The 17251-nt window shown below is 33.9% G+C and overlaps 1 long non-coding RNA gene across 2 annotated transcripts in view; it reads left to right on the top strand.

The window, feature by feature from the left end:
• The window catches only part of LOC136275456 (uncharacterized), a 41181-nt gene extending 24136 nt beyond the window's left edge, over nt 1-17045 (top strand). The window contains exons 2-4 of one of the 2 annotated variants that reach the window (XR_010714023.1): nt 11319-11419; nt 11708-11807; nt 16945-17045. This is a non-coding gene — a long non-coding RNA (uncharacterized lncRNA). The remainder of the gene's footprint in view (nt 1-11318; nt 11420-11707; nt 11808-16944) is intronic. The other variant, XR_010714024.1, reaches the window with a different exon arrangement.
• The last annotated feature ends 206 nt before the right edge of the window (nt 17046-17251 follow it).

Here is a 17251-nt window from a genome sequence, read left to right as displayed (position 1 = left end):
ACCGTTTTGGAGATAGATGAGAAAGAAGGTTTTAGGGGCCGGTCCCTTATTTCCTTTTAGGGGCCGTTCAACAAAATTTTGACGGTTGCAATTTGTTGAGAACATCATTTTGAACAACTTTTCTTTTATACTGCATAACAAAATATTTTTCCTTTCTGAGATAAGGGTGATCAAATTTTTTGACTTTTGGCCCCTAAAAACCCTTAATTACGTAACACATGATAAAATCATTACATTGCTTGAATACAGAACTATAAGATCAACACATTTGCTTCTATAATATTTCACAAAATATCTCTCAGTAAAGAGCTACAGATGAAAGATTTTAGAGCCCTTTGGTCCCCTAATTTGAAGGGCCAGCCCCTTTTTCTTGATATCAAATAAAAGGTCATTTAATTCTAAACAAATTTTGTTCAACAAGTGTTTAGAATTTCGTTACCGTTTTGGAGATATATGAGAAAGAAGGTTTTAGGGGCCGGTCCCTTATCTTCTTTTAGGGGCCGTTCAACGAAATTTTGACGGTTGCAATTTGTTGAGAACATCATTTTGAACAACTTTTCTTTTTTACTGCATTACAAAATATTTTTCCTTTTTGAGATATGGGTGATCGAAATTTTGGACTTTTGGCCCCTAAAAACCTTTAATTACGTAACACATGATAAAATCATTACATTGCTTGAATACGGAACTATAAGATCAACACATTTGCTTCTATAATATTTCACAAAATATCTCTCAGTAAAGGGCTACAGATTAAAGATTTTAGAGCCCTTTGGTCCCCTAATTTGAGGGGCCAGCCCCTTTTTCTTGATATCAAATAAAAGGTCATTTAATTCTACACAAATTTTAATCAACAAGTGTTTAGAAATTCGTTACCGTTTTGGAAATATATGAGAAAGAAGGTTTTAGGAGCCGGTCCCTTTTCTCCTTTTAGGGGCCGTTTAACGAAATTTTGACGGTTGCATTTCGTTAGGAACATAATTTTGAACAACTTTTCTTCTGTACTGCATTACAAAATATTTTTCCTTTGTGAGACATGGGTGATCGAAATATTGGACTTTTGGCCCCTAAAAACCCCTAATTACGTAACATATGAGAAAATCCTTATACTGCTTGGCTTCATAACTGTATAATAAACATATTTGCTTCTATAATTTATTACAAAATATCCCTCGGTAAAGAGTTATGGTTAAAAGACTTTAGAGCCCTCTAAGTCCCTTATTGGAGGGGCCAGCCCCTTTTTCTTGATATCAGCTGAAAGGTCTTGTAAATATAAACTTTTTTTACATTACATGTTTTAACAAAATATTTTCCAGAAAAGAGATAGAGAGAAAAGCACAAAAATTCACGACGCTTTTTTAATGTCAATTTTCGAGCCGTAGCGAGCTTTGGCGCCAGTAGTGCTAAACATACAAAACAACAATCATGCAAAACTTCAATCTTTCCTTTACCTACCGTAGAAATTTGAGCTTAATATCTCTTATAGTTTAGGAGAACAACAGAAGACAAAATACCCATATAAAAATTAGAAAAATCTCAATATCTCAAAAACGGATGTGACGTCATCAACACAAATTTTTTTTAATCAGGTTCAGACCAATATCTATCATATCTGAAACTTTCATGAAGATCGGCCGAGCCGTTTCTGAGAAATCGCGTGCACAAAAATAGGAAGAAAAAAAATAATAACTAGACACGATCTCGTTGCGAGCAACGAGGAGGTCTTCCGTCCGATTTTTAGAAGAAAATATGACATCATCGACTTTTGATTTTCGACATCAAAACATGATATGGAAAAAGGAGTGAAGTACTAATGCTTTAAAGTATTGCTTTTTAGGTCTATTACATTGCTTTTTAAAATACTTGCATTTCTTCCAAATAAGATTGAAAATATTAAACTTGTTACATCTGGTCCCTAAAAACCCTAATTGGGTAACGCAAGAGCATATCATCATACTGTTAGGATATGTAGACGTATTATACTTAATCTAGCTTTAATAACCTTTCACAAGATGGCTCTCATTAAAGGGCTATAGATAAAATTCTTTAAGAGCCCTTTGATCTCCTAATTTAAAGGGCCAGCCCCTTTTTCTTGGATTCAAATGAAAGGACATTTAATTCTGAACACATTTTGTCAACAAGTGTTTAAAAATTCATTATCGTTCTGGAGATATATGAGAAAGAAGGTTTTAGGGGCCGATCCCTTATCTCCCTATAGGGGCCGTTTAACAAAATGTTGAAGGTTGCTTATTGTTAAGAACATTAATTTGAACAACTTTTCTTCTGTATTGCATTTCAAAATATTTTTCCTTTCCGAGATATGGGTGATCGAAATTTTGGACTTTTGGCCCCTAAAAACCCTTTATTAAGTAACACATAATGAAATCATTACATTGGTTGGATACATAACTGTGAGATAAACATATTTGCTTCTATAACCTTTCACAAAATATCTCTCAGTAAAGGGCTACAGATTAGAGACTTTAGAGCCCTTTGATCCCCTTATTTGAGGGGCCAGCCCCTTTTTCTTGATATTAAATGAAAGGTCATTTAAATTTAAACAAATTTTGTTCAACAAGTGTTTAGAAAACCGATACCGTTCTAGAGATATATGACAAAGAAGATTTTAGGGGCCGATCCCTTATCTCCTTAAAGGGGCCGTTTAACGAAATTTTGAAGGTTGCATATTGTTAAGAACATTAATTTGAACAACTTTTCTTCTGTATTGCATTACAAAATATTTTTCCTTTCTGAGATATGGGTGATCAAAATTTTGGACTTTTGGACCCTAAAAACCCTTAATTACGTAACACATAATGAAATCATTACATTGGTTGGATACATAACTGTGAGATAAACATATTTGCTTCTATAACCTTTCACAAAATATCTCTCAGTAAAGGGCTACAGATTAGAGACTTTAGAGCCCTTTGGACCCCTTATTTGAGGGGCCAGCCCCTTTTTCTTGATTTCAAAGAAAAGGTCATGTAAATAGAAACTTTTTTTACATTACATGTCTTAACAAAATAGTTTTCAGAAAAGAGATAATTCAAGAAAACCAGAAAAAATTTCGACGTTTTTTCCATCTCAATTTTCGGGTCCAGGCGAGCTTCGGCGCCTTTCAAGACAGATCAAAATGAAAATAAAATTACAAATCTACATTCTTTTGTCTACTATCCCTGAAAGTTTGAACTCGATATCTTTTATAGTTTAGGAGAAGTTCCACAGACAAGCAACCCCCTTAAAAATCGTTAAAACGTCAATTTCTCAAAAACGGAAGTGACGTCATCGAAATAATAAAAAACCTATCAGGTTTAGATCATTATCTAACAGATCTGAAAGTTTCATGAAAATCGGCCGAGCCGTTTCTGAAAAATCGCGTGCACAAAAATTGTAAGAAAAAAAGAAAAATAATAATAATAGGGAAAAAGAAATCGTACGAAAACAATAAGGTCTTCCGTTGGAAACGGAAGACCTTAATAATAAGAATAGGGAAAAAGAAACAAAGCAATAACAATAAGGTCTTCCGTTGGAAACGGAAGACCTTAATAATAACTAGATACGACCTCGTTACGAGTAACGAGTAGGTCTTCCGTCCGATTTTTTTTTTGTTATTTTAAATGATACCATGAAATATTGATACAATTTCATATTTAACACCCCCCCCCACCAAAAAAAAATTAATTAAAATATTGGATAAAAATCTCTAATTACGTCAAACATGGGCCTGACGATGAGTTTTTTTCAAACCGATAATGTAGTGTTCAACAACTTTGATTCTATAATGCATAACAAAATATTTATCGTTTTTAAGTTATTCGTAATAGACTTTACGAGTCTCTTGGTCCCTAATTAAAGGGGCCAGCCCCTTTTTCTTTATTTTATTGGAAAGAACTTTTGATTACCTACCACTTTTGTTATATATTATTTAACAAAATGTCAACTGATAAAAAGATACAGATCAAAACGTATGACAATTTTGAATGAAAATTCGTACCCAATTTTTGTGTCTAGGCGAGCTCCATGAAATGGCGCCACTGGCGTAAAACAATATAATAGTGCACAACTTCAAACTATAGACTACCTATCCTGAAAATTTCGTATTCATATCTGTAATAGTTTCTGAGATCAGCTCTGCACAAAATAGGTCGTAAAAAGATAGAAAATCCGCCGTAACTCGGTACCGGAAGTGACGATTTCAAAATTTCAAAAAACGTCTAAAATTATGACCTCTGGCAATCATCTGTGAAAAAATGGTCCAAATCGGCTGAATAGTTTCTGAGAAATCGCGTGCACAAAATTTGTGGAAAAAAATAATAAGAAGAAACAGTACGAAAACAATAAGGTCTTCCGTTGGAAACGGAAGACCTTAATAATAACTAGAGCAAAGCTCGTTGCAAAGCAACGAGTGGGTTTTCCGCTAATGTCGAAAGCAACGCTAGAAGTACGTCTAAGAAGCAGAGTTCTTAATCTAGTAACAAAGAAACCTAAGTACAAAAAGATAAAAAAAATAGAATGATTCTTGGTACAACTTAACATGATCCGAATGTTTTTAAGTACGACTTAACCAAAAACCCTTAACCATTTCAAGAACGACTTAACAAAAAAAACAATGTGTTTAAGTACGACTTAACAAATTTGACTTCATTGTAAGTACACGTTTACTTTACCTTGAACTAACATCTTTTTTCTTAACCCAGAATGCAAAATTAAAATTTATGTAAAAAATCAATTTTGTTTAAAACATAATTCTGAGCAATTTTTCCTCTTCACTGCTTTTCAAAAGGTTGACCTTTCGTACTGTGTGCTCGTTGCGTCATTGTCAGAAACTTATCGATGTAAAATTTACTTTACTGTACTTCTGTGAATATTTTCTATGTAAAATTACTATGAACCAGACAACATTGAAATGGTGAACATTTCAAAGGGCCCCACTTATGTTATTTTTGAGAATTCTGCTTTGACCTTGACCTATAACTTGAAATTTTTCCAGCTGGCATAGAACTTTTAATTCAATTTCATTCCCCCTAACATACATGCATTTTTGTTCAATCTGACCAAGATTAAGAATATTTGAAAAATAATCTACTATCTAAAACTAATTTTAAAAAGATCTGCTATGACCTTCACATTGACAGACTTGGTTCAAGGTCACTGCACGCCATTAACCAATAAACTCTGTATAGGTAAAATATTAGCCAAATAGGGGCTAAAAGGAGAGTATATCTATGCTCTTAAAATATGGATTTTTGTGTGATCTGATATGACCTTGACTCTTCATCTACAAATATCATTCGAGGTCATTGCATATATTTTGAACAAAGGCATCATGTGGGTGAAGTATGAGGCTGAATGGAGCAAAGGGAGAGAAGATATACTCCGGACAAGGATTTTTAAAAATATAATTCTGGTATGACCTTCACAGTTTCTTTTCACTGAAAATAGGTTCAAGGTCACTACACACCCTTTCACCCTTTACTCAAAAGCTCTGCTTATGTGAAGTCTGAGCCAAACAGGGGTTAGTAGAAATTATATATGCTCTCAAAAAAGGATTTTTGCACGATCCGATATGATCTTCACCCGTTACCTAGAAATTTCATGCAAGGTCACTGCACATTGTTTAACGATAGAGACACTCTGCGAGTATTAGCCAGATTGGACCAAAGAGAATATATCCCTCCTTATACAAATATGTAGTATTGTTCCCTGTGCATGTTCATATGTTTCACAGTAACTTGAAAATGCATGTGTACACCGAAAAATGCACAACTTATCTTCTGCATTACGCTCTCTCTTTTCTACAATGCCGTTCGTTACTGTTTACATTCGCGGGTCCGCGACAAACATTGCAAACATTTGTTCTGTGTGGCCGATTAGAACGTGTTAAATAAGTAGTTGAATTCATAAATGATATAGCCTAGATGAAAAAAAAATGAAATTGAATCACAACAATTTATCTAAGACGCAACACAATGTAATGCAGTAAATGCCTGGGCCTTAAAACGGCATTTCTTCGCTTGTGTGTCTATGTAGACAAATTAACTCGTTCATGTATGATTCACACATATTTGTTTTATGAAATTTGACAAAAATAGGGCACAGAACTTTTTAAATTTGACACCAAATGACATTATTTAATATATTAACAATAACTGAATTAATTTTTTTTCATAAAATGATAACGATTTTTGCTATCAGAAAAATACGTGTATGAGCTGCTGACCCCTAATTATAGGGGCCAGCCTTTTTTTCTTAAATTTAAATGAAAGCTCTCGTTATTCTTAACAACTTTTGTTCTATATGTGTTAACAAATTATTTTTAGTTTAAAGGTTATTATACAAAAAGCAACAAAATTTCAGACCCCCCAAAACCTTAAACTTTACCGGCAAATAGCTTAAAAACTAAAAACCATTTTGCCAAAATTTTCATGCCAGCAAAACTATAAAATGTTACCAACAATTCTGCTAAATTTCATGCAACTATCTTTTGTAGTTCCCGAGATCAACTCTGGACAAAAGACCCCCCAATTTTCAATTAAAGGGCAATAACTCATAACCGGAAGTGAATTTTAAAAATTTGAAAAAAACGTCTCTAGATATAAACATTGTCTACATACCCCGAAAGTTTCATAACAATCAGACAACAAATGTACGAGAAATGGCCTACACAAAATTTGCGGATAAAAAAAAAAAATAATAATAAGAAACAGTAGAATAACAGAAGGGTTTTCCGTTGAAAAACGGAAAACCCTAATAAGAAACAGTAGAATAACAGAAGGGTTTTCCGTTGAAAAACGGAAAACCCTAATAAGAAAAGTGAAAAAGAAACCGAAGAATAATAGAAGGGTCTTCCGCTGAAGACGGAAGACCCTAATAATAAGACTAGACACGATCTCATTGCGAGCAACGAGGAGGTCTTCCGTCCGATTTTTAGAATATGGAATGACCTTACTCTTGATCTTCGTCAACGAAACGTATCAGGAAAAGGAGGCGGGATCTAAGAGTAATGGATGAAAGACTATCCATCCCTTTGGTGTCCCTTATTTGAAGGATCAGTTCCTTTTCATTCATTTTAGTTAAAAGGTATTTTTGTGTACCGCTAATAAGTGTTTAGAAATTGGTTACCGTTTTTGAGATATCAGGGAAAAATCGTTTTGATATCCGGTCCTAAAACTTATTTTAGGATCCAGATAACAAACAATATATGGTTGTACATTGTTCAGCACATTATTTTGAGCATCTTCTGTTAAATACTGCTTTCCAGAACTTTCCTCTATTTCGAGATATTGAGGATCAAAATGGTGGACTTCTGGCCCCTTAAAATCCCTAATTACATAACATAGGAGTAAATGATTGCCATGTATAGTTGAATAACGTTAGAATGAACATAATTGCTTCTCCCTTTAATGACTGCATAACAAAGAAATTATGGTTGCAGAATGTTAAGCTCAATATTTTGAGCATCTTTTGTTCAATATTGCTTTTCAAAATTTTTCTCCATTTTGAGATATTGAGGATCAACGTTTTGGACTTCTGGCCCCTGAAAATCCCTAATGACGTAAGGTAGGAGGAAATGATTGCCATGTGTAGGTGAATAACGTTAGAATGAACATAATTGCTTCTATAACGTATCACAAAATATTTCACAGTAAAAAGTTATCATGAAAAGACTTTAGAGCCCCCTCAGCCCCTTATTTGAAGGGCCAGCCCCACTTTCTTGATTTCAAATGAAAGCTCTTGACATTATAAAGATTTTTTGTTCTACATTTTATAACAAAATACTATCGAGGAAAGAGATATTGAAAGAAAACCACGAAAAATCACGACGCTTTTTTAACCGTAATTTTCGAGCTCGGGCGACCTTCGGCGCTTTTGGTCACAGGAAAATAAATACATATACCACATGTCAGATCTACAACCTTTTGTCTACAATCCCTGAAATTTTGAACTCAATAACTTAAACTGTTTAGGAGTTTACCCCTGGACAAGCCGACCCTCTGAAAATCGTTAAATTGTGAATAAATCAAAACCGGAACTGACGTCATCGGTAAAAAAAATTTCCAATAAGGTGTAGATCATTATCTATCAAATCTGAAAGTTTCGTGTAAATCGGTCGAGCAGTTTCCGAGAAATCGCGTACACAAAATTTGTAAGAAAAAAAAAGAAAAATAACTAGACACGATCTCGTTGCGAGCAACGAGGAGGTCTTCCGTCCGATTTTTTAGAAGGAAATATGACATCATCGACTTTGAATTTCGACAACAAAACATGATATGGTAAAAAAGAGTGAAGTACTCATGCTTTTTTGTACCGCTTTTTATAAGTTCTCTTACATTGCTTTATTAAATACTAGCATTTCTTCCAATTAAGATAAAAAAGATTAAACTTCTTTACCTCTGGTCCCTCAAAAACCCTAATTGGGTAACACAAGAGAAAATTGTTATATTATAACGTATATAATAACGTTTCATACCTAATCTATCTTTAATAACCTTTCACAAAATGGCTCTCTTGAAAGGGCTACAGATAAACGATTTTAGAGCCCTTTGATCCGCTAATTTAAGGGACCAGCCCCTTTTTCTTGATATTAAATGAAAGGACATTTAAATCTAAACACATTTTGTCAACAAATGTTCAAAAATTCGTTACCGTTTTGGAGATATATGAGAAAGGAGGTTTTAGGGGCCGATCCCATTTCTCCTTAAAGGGGCCCTTTAACGATATTTTAAAGGTTACATATTGTTAAGAACATCGTTCTGAACAACTATTCTTCTGTACTGCATTTCAAAATATTTTTCCTTTCTGAGATATGGGTGTCCAAAATTTTGGAATTTTGGTCCCTAAAAACCCTTAATTACGTAACACATGAAAAAATCATTACATTGCTTGGATATATTATAACTGTGGGATAAACATATTTGCTTCTATAACCTTTCACAAAATATCTCTCAGTAAAAAGTTATCATTAAAAGACTTGAGGCCCCCTCAGCCCCTTATTTAAAGGGCCAGCCTCTGTTTCAAGATTTCAAATAAAAACTCTAATCAATTAAAACATTTTTTGTTCAATAAGTAATTACAAATTTTGTACCATTCTTGAGATATCTTGAGAGGGTCGTTTTAGAAGCCGATCCTTAACTCCCTTAAAGGACCACATAACAAAGAAATAATGGTTAATTATTGTTAAGCTCAGTATTTTGAGCATCTTTTGTTCAATATTGCTTTTCAAAATTTTCCTCCATTTTGAGATATTGAGCATCAAAGTTTTGGACTTCTGGCCCCTTAGAATCCCTAATTACGTAACATAGGAGGGAATGATTACCATGTATATGTGGATAACGTTAGAATGAACATAATTGCTTCTATAACGTATCACAAAATATATCACAGTAAAAAGTTATCATTAAAAGACTTTAAAGCCCCCTCAGCCCCTTATTTGAAGGGCCAGCCCCTTTTTCATGATTTTAAATGAAAGCTCTAATCAATTCAAACACATTTTGTTCAACATGTGTTTACAAATTTTGTATCGTTCTCGAGATATTTTGAAAGGGTCGTTTTAGGGGCCGACCCTGTAACTCCTTTTAGGGACCGCATAACAAAGAAATAATGGTTAATTATTGTTAAGCTTAATATTTTGAGCATCTTTTGTTCAATATTGCTTTTCAAAATGTTCCTCCATTTTGAGATATTTAGCATGAAAGTTTTGGACTTTTGGCCCCTTAAAATCCCTAATTACGTAACATAGGAGTAAATAATTGCCATGTGTAGGTGGATAACGTTAGAATGAACATAATTGCTTCTATAACGTATCACAAAATATTTCACGGTAACAAGTTATCATTTAAAGACTTTAGAGCCCCCTCAGCCCCTTATTTGAAGGGTCAGCCCCTTTTTCTTGATGTCACATCAAAGCTCATGACTTTATAAAGATTTTTTGTTCTACATGTTATAACAAAATACTATCGAGGAAAGAGATATTGAAAGAAAACCACGAAAAATCACGACGCTTTTTTAACTGTAATTTTCGAGCTCGGGCGAGCTTCGGCGCTTTTGGTCACAGGAAAATATATATACCACATGTCAGATCTACAACCTTTTGTCTACAATCCCTGAAATTTTGAACTCAATATCTTAAATCGTTTAGGAGTTTACCCCTGGACAAGCCGACCCTCTGAAAATCGTTAAATTGTAAATAACTCAAAACCGGAAGTGACGTCATCATTAAAAAAAATTTCCAATAAGGTTCAGATCATTATCTATCAGACCTGAAAGTTTCATGTAAATCGGTCGGGTAGATTCAGAGAAATCGCGTACACAAAATTGGTTGGAAAAAAAAAGAAAAAAAATAATAATAATAGGGAAAAAGAAACCGAACGAAAACAATAAGGTCTTCCGTTGGAAACGGAAGACCTTAATAAGAAGAAGAATAGGGAAAAAGAAACCGAACGAAAACAATAAGGTCTTCCGTTGGAAACGGAAGACCTTAAAAAGTGAAAAAAAACAATAGAATAATAGAAGGGTCTTCCGCTGAAGACGGAAGACCCTAAAAAAATAAGAAATACAAAAGGTCTTTCACCTGAAAGATAGAAAGACCTAAAAGGAAATACAAAAGGTCTTTCACCTGAAAGGTGGAAAGACCTAATAATGATAATAAAAAACACAAGAAACACAAAAAGTCTTTCACCTGAAAGATGGAAAGACCTAAAAGGAAATACAAAAGGTCTTTCACCTGAAAGGTGGGAAGACCTAAAACATAAAGAAAACAAGAGGTCTTTCACCTGAAAGGTGGAAAGACCTAATAACTTAACAAGAGGCCTACAGGCTTTGGATGGCCAGGTATCACATCAAGTCCTGTGGTTACTCAAGTGGAACTCGTTTTTATGTGGTCAACCCATTCATTTTGTAAAAGACAGCTAGCCTGTAGAACACTCTCTTAGCCTATAAGTTATATTTTTAAGATGTTAATCCCAATTACTACGGGGTGTGGGTTTCGTGAACTTCGTTATTTGTAGGTTCTTATTCCCGTACAGGTGAGATATTCATAATTTGCACAAAAGAGGCTAAAACGTTTATGAAAAGAAACTGAAACTAATTAAAAGTTTACGACCTATCGACAGTGAAAGATGTGAGACTGCTAAGTTGACTAGCAATTATAGCTTAATGACCTTATTGATTCAAAAATAGAATAAATGGAATCTGCATTCAAATTTGAAATCATATTTTTGGCTTTAAAAACTTCGATAAATTACGATGACATGTTTAGAATTAATGAAATTTTATATCAACCGATTAATAATATAAATCTTATTCCACTTTTGTAGAACGGTTCCCAAATCAGCATTCTTGTCCACCAAATTGGACTAGTTTTGAAACATCTTGTTACTTGGTATGGAACGAAAACAGGACGCACGAAGATGCCGCTGTAAGTTAACTTACATGGCTGTAAAGATAATTTATTGGCTTATTTTATAACATCATAGCGAACGTATATAACTGTGGTTTCATTAATAACCAAAATGAAAATCAGTTTCAAGGATATGTAAATACATGGTCAAGGACCCTTATAATACAAAATGTAAAAGAAGTTGCACTTCAATGAACATTTAATTTCGTTGATCAACTTAACAACAAGATCCACGAAAATTGGTAGTCAATGAATATTGATGAAACCACAGCACCTGCCAAACAATCTATATAGCAACACTTTCAGATGCACTGCATACGATATGGTTCCAAATTGGTGGAAATTGAAACGGGGGAGGAAAATGGGTTTATAAGAAATAATCTACTGAGTCCATCACATGACGGTGGTATGTTTTTGTAATGCCGTTTATATTTTAATTCAGCTTTTCCTCGCTTATAGTATTATCATGTGAATTCTTTCAAATCAAAAGAAAATATTGTCTAACTAGGTAGCTGCACTAAATGAATCTAACCCTATGCAAAACATTTTATAATCATGTAGCATTTAGAGCCCCGCTCTAACACCAAACCCCTGACCCAGGGGCAGTGACCTTCACAATTTTGTAAGACGCGTTCTTCCTCCTCATTACTTTATACTTACAGTTCATCTGCTTAAAATTCAGGAGCAAAGGAGACGATTTTCAAATAGTTAATATATTTTCTCTATATAATCATTAAATCACGAACACAAGAACCCCTCACCAAGGGGCCATGAAATTCAGAAGTTTGGAAGAGGCATTCTTTCTCATCATAACTTTGTACTTAGTTCATCTGCTTAATATCCAGGAGCAAAGATGATTTTTGAATGAATGCATTTTCTCTATACATGTATAATCATTAAAGCCCTGCCGTAACATCAGAACACCTGACTCTGGGGCCATGGGATTTACAATTTTGGAAGAGACATTCATTCTCATCATAACTATGTACTTAGCTCATTTGCTTAATATCCTGGAGCAGAGAAGATTTTAAAACAATTAATGTATTTTAACTGTAGAATTATTTGAGCCCCACCCTAGCCCCAGAACCTCTGATTTTTTTTTTTGGCACCACCCTAGAGTCAGGATCCCTACATCGGGATACATAAAAGGACGAGTGCACTTATGGACCCCGGTTAAAAGTGAAAAAATGAAGATTCAAATTAAGCATATAACACTGTGCCGGATAATTATGCCAGTGCCAAGGTGGCATTTTTGGCACCCGCTTAAGCTGCATATATCGAACAATTCAAATATGCCATATGATAGACCATTTGTTATCAGTGTATCTCACCTGTCAGGTAAGATATTTACCTTTCAAAAATAAATTCCTATAGGAAAATAATTTACCCATAGTAAAATCGATATTCCTTTAGGTAATTTAAAATTTCCTATCGGAATACAAGAACTTTCTATGGGAATTTCAATTCCTATAGGATTTGATAAAATCCGATAGGAAAACTTAATATCCTATAGGAAACTACATGTGTGAATCAAATTCCTACAGGGATTACCATTCTCCTATAGGAAATATAATTCCTACAGGACTTTTAAAAAATCCTATAGGATTGTCAATATTTCCTGTAGGAGAGTCAATTCTCCTATGGGAATTATCATTTTCCGATGGGATATTTAATTTTAAAGGTAAATATCTCACCTGTCAGGTAAAATACACTAAAAACAAAAGTGGTTATATACTCTCTAGACAATGGTCTATCATTTGGTATACATGGATTTTTCCGAAACTGCATCTTAAGCGGGTGCAAAAATGCCACCTTGGCACTAGCATAATTATCCGGCACAGTGTTATATATTCCCCTAACATTATCTACTGATATCTATTCCATAAGAATTAACAATTTTTAGCGCTGAATTTATTGCATCTAAAAAGTACAAAGCTTTAAAACATAGTAGGGGTCAGCAGACATTCGTGATTTTGAAAAGTAAATTGAGGACGGGTATTCATTTCAAAGCCTTTGTTTACTGTCAGCCTAACCAAGTACAAACTTGTGGAAAAGACAAAATACGCATTATACATTTAGAAAACTCCTGTGAAAGCAGGAATTTTGTACTACATTTAGCTGGTACCTAAAAAATGAAAAACGTATGAAAAATTCAATGGTTTTCCTATAGCAAGCGAAAGCTATTACCTACGTGACCCATGTTTGAACCCACGCATGGAATAAACTATTTCAAACAATCACGTGGGTTCTATCCAGGTAAACTTTTATCAAATGTGCTCACTGTAAAACATTGACACGTTTTAAATCGATGTAGTTTTTCCGAATTTAAAAAGTTTAATTGTTAACACAAGACGCACGACAACGGACGAAATGAATTGCAATAGGTCACCCGAGTGACTCTTGTGACCTAAAAGAGTGAGTATCATTCAGAACAATGTACTTAATTACGGGACATACAGCAATATAAAAGATCATTTTAAGGGAAATTGCAGCGTTTTAAAATAACTAAACAAACCAGTTTCATTTTATCGTATCAAAAGCGTTGTATGTTTCTGATACATGACTTTTTCATTTCTTTAATATTGACAATTGTTGCATGTCTAAATTCTGTATCGTCGTTTGTTTTAAAACATACATGAGTACAAGAATGTTTCAAAAAAGTACCTAAGCACATGTGTACTTAAAAATATACCCGCTTTAATGATGATGAACGTCCGGTTTAAGTCCTCGCATATAAGTGATCATCGAATATACTAGTAAGATAAATTTTGGTTTTACTATTTGTGCATTACGAATCTGAGCAAAATAAGACTGTGAGTTTCATAAATTTAAAAAACAAATATATGAACGAAAAAACATGTCCCTTATTTTTGTGAATAATTGGATATTACGTTTCTCATTCCGTTCCAATTTCCGTTCCGCGTTTTAGCAGTCCCCTCATAACTATACATTTTAACCATAATTCATAATTACAGTAAGGCCTCATTTATTCGGACTATTCCCATTTCCAATCGTCTGGATGGGTGAGGCGTCCAGATATCTGAAATGAATCTATCGTCGTAAATCTAAACTTCTATCAGGGGTTTTCATTGCTTAGTTTTGGGTCCGTTTACCGGACCCATTCCCAATCCAAAAATTACCGATATTTTCCCAAATTTAGATCCATTTTTCCCAATTAAGTGTCAATAGTTTTATATATCAGAACATGTTCTGCTGGTATATAAAATGCAACTTAAACAGCTTTTTTTTCTTCATATTTGTTTATTACTAAGCATAAATAATGGACCAACTAGGGGCGACTTCATTGACACATTCGCTTTTCGTAACTTCGCCAGAATTTCCTCATTCTGTGCATTAAATTCAACCGATGTTTTTTGCTTTTATAGTGGTGATTTTTAAAATTGGTAATTTATAATTCGTTACTAATTGTGTAATTTAAATGCTTTAACTATCATAAAATCGTAAATCTGCAGTTATTTTTAAAATTAAACAGTTTCCCTGTATAATGGTTGTAATTGGGTCAAAGGGTAGGAGTAATACCCCCATATGCAAATATCATTGCCATACTGCAATGAATTATTTTATTGCATGTTTGTCAATTGGCTTACATAATTGAGAAACATTTCATCTATAAAAGGTAAAAATGCTTGAATTTAATTAACTTCTACAAATTGGAAAGCTAAGAAATTTGGAGGAAAAAGCATTTTCTTTTAATCTTTGAATGTAAGTGTGTGTTTGCTACTGTAACGTGTTTTACCTAAACAAAATACTGGGTTCTTTTTAAGGGATATAAGATTTTCCTAGGACTTTGAGTGCAATGATTAGACATATATCAATTTTACTTCTACTCTTCCTGAGTACAATGGTTAAACTTGATTTACAATTGATTGGAGGCGTATTTAAATCACTTAGTATTGTTTACCTGGGATACTTATCCCCGCGTGCCTTGGTAAAGGGTTCTTAATACCGGTATTACAGGAAGTCAGGCGCCTCAGTCATAAAGACTTACTACCTCCCGACAACCAATTAAGATTCCATTTCCAATTACCGCTGAGGAGTATTCCTTCCCCTAGTCTGCCTACTTACAACCTCACAAATTACATCTATCAGGTTTCTATTACCTTCCAGGTCTTGCGGGTTCTTCTGAGAGCTGTGGGTTTCAGACCTACTCTGCCTAATCTGCTAGATGTGTCTGCTTATATACCCTTGGGCGAGTTTACTTCCAAGGGGGCACCAGGTCATTCCTTTTCAATGGGTGTACTCTATTACGTGTACGGGTGTGCTTTATTACTAAAACTTCATGGATGTGTTTCTCTGCTTGTCACTACCCCTATTCCGTTTCACTTCTATTTTATTTCAGTATCACTTATTATTTAAAAATTTAGATTAAAATCTGTATATATCATTGATACATCATAAAATAAATTAAGTCTGCCAAACTTCTCACTAATTTCTGTGGGGGAGAAGTAATAAAGTATGAAATTCTGCCATAGGTTGGTCTTAAAATAAAACTAAAACGTTTTTGTAATTTCCTAATTTGAACAGTTTACGCGTCAATTTTCTCAATTCCACGGACCCTGGACCCAGTTTAAAAACAGTAGGAAAACCCCTGTCTATATTAAAATAATAGACTCGAATTGTTTGGCTTTAATACCGAGAAATCGTAAGAGTACTGTCTTTTGTTTTATATATTTTAAACATCATTGGCACTTAAAGATTACCAGTTTGTTTTTATGTTTTTCTCAATCAAGCTTCGCTAATGAATAATCAATGAAAATTCCTTTTAAAAATCCGGAAATCATCTGAATTCTTTTTTTATTTTTGATTTTGCAATCTTGCGCATGCGCATTACATGTACATTCACGCTAAATCACGGGAAGCTCTTTAGTTTATGTTTCCACAAGATCACATTTGCATGAATAAATCCAGAAACGATAATACAAATACGTGTAAATTTTCATTGAAAATGTGATACAGAGAAAAGAGGGATAACTCTAACTCAGTGCTTTAAATTTAAAAATTTCGAGAGTTGCGAATGTCAACATGGTGTGTAATTTTGAAGATAAATACAACAAAGCTATAAAAAAGTTCCAGATTTATTAAGCACATTCTTTTTTTTGAAATAGAGTAGTGTTTTAAAAAAGTGGTGTCGCTTGACAGGTGCACAGTGTAAAGATACTTAAGCCACATGCATTGAGGCGTGACTAATCCTGTCTATTCAGATAAAAGGTAAATACGTGTGCATAGAACGCGAACCAGGTTTCTTACAAAAAAGTTTTGTGTCATTTCACAGTTATCACTAAATACATGTATAACTCATGTTTAAAATTATGTCCTGTCGCAAGGGGATGCCCAGCTTAGCTTGTTTGGATATGCACTTTCAATGTGTCCAAATCCTAATCATATAATTGTATATGTTAATTACATCTGTAAAATTGAAGTGTGATGTTTACATATTTGTTCTGTAATTATGATATTAATCTTTTCTTACCCGTGAGTTCAATAGATTCTCTTAGAAATTGCTCACTTATTTGTTTCAATAGACGGTTTTTGGACTGGTGGAACAGATGCTTATGATGAGGGAAACTGGATTTGGTCAATGACAGGAAAACCCTTTACAATGTTTGAAAGCTGGCAAACTGGTAGGGCTGGGACGATACTGTACTGAGCCTATTCGGTACATATCACGATACATGAGGTGCGATACGATACATATCACGATACATTGCAATTAAATGAAAACATGAATAAAAGTTTAAAATTTATTCAACCTGCTGATGTATTACCGCATGTCCAAATTTATTTTGTTATATTCATAATGAGCGTTGCACAATTTACAAATTACTTTAG

The sequence above is a fragment of the Magallana gigas genome, chromosome 5 (genome assembly GCF_963853765.1).
Source record: "Magallana gigas chromosome 5, xbMagGiga1.1, whole genome shotgun sequence".
Taxonomy (NCBI): domain Eukaryota; kingdom Metazoa; phylum Mollusca; class Bivalvia; order Ostreida; family Ostreidae; genus Magallana; species Magallana gigas.
Note: the sequence above shows the minus strand (reverse complement) of the source record. Positions and strands in the feature narration are given on the sequence as shown.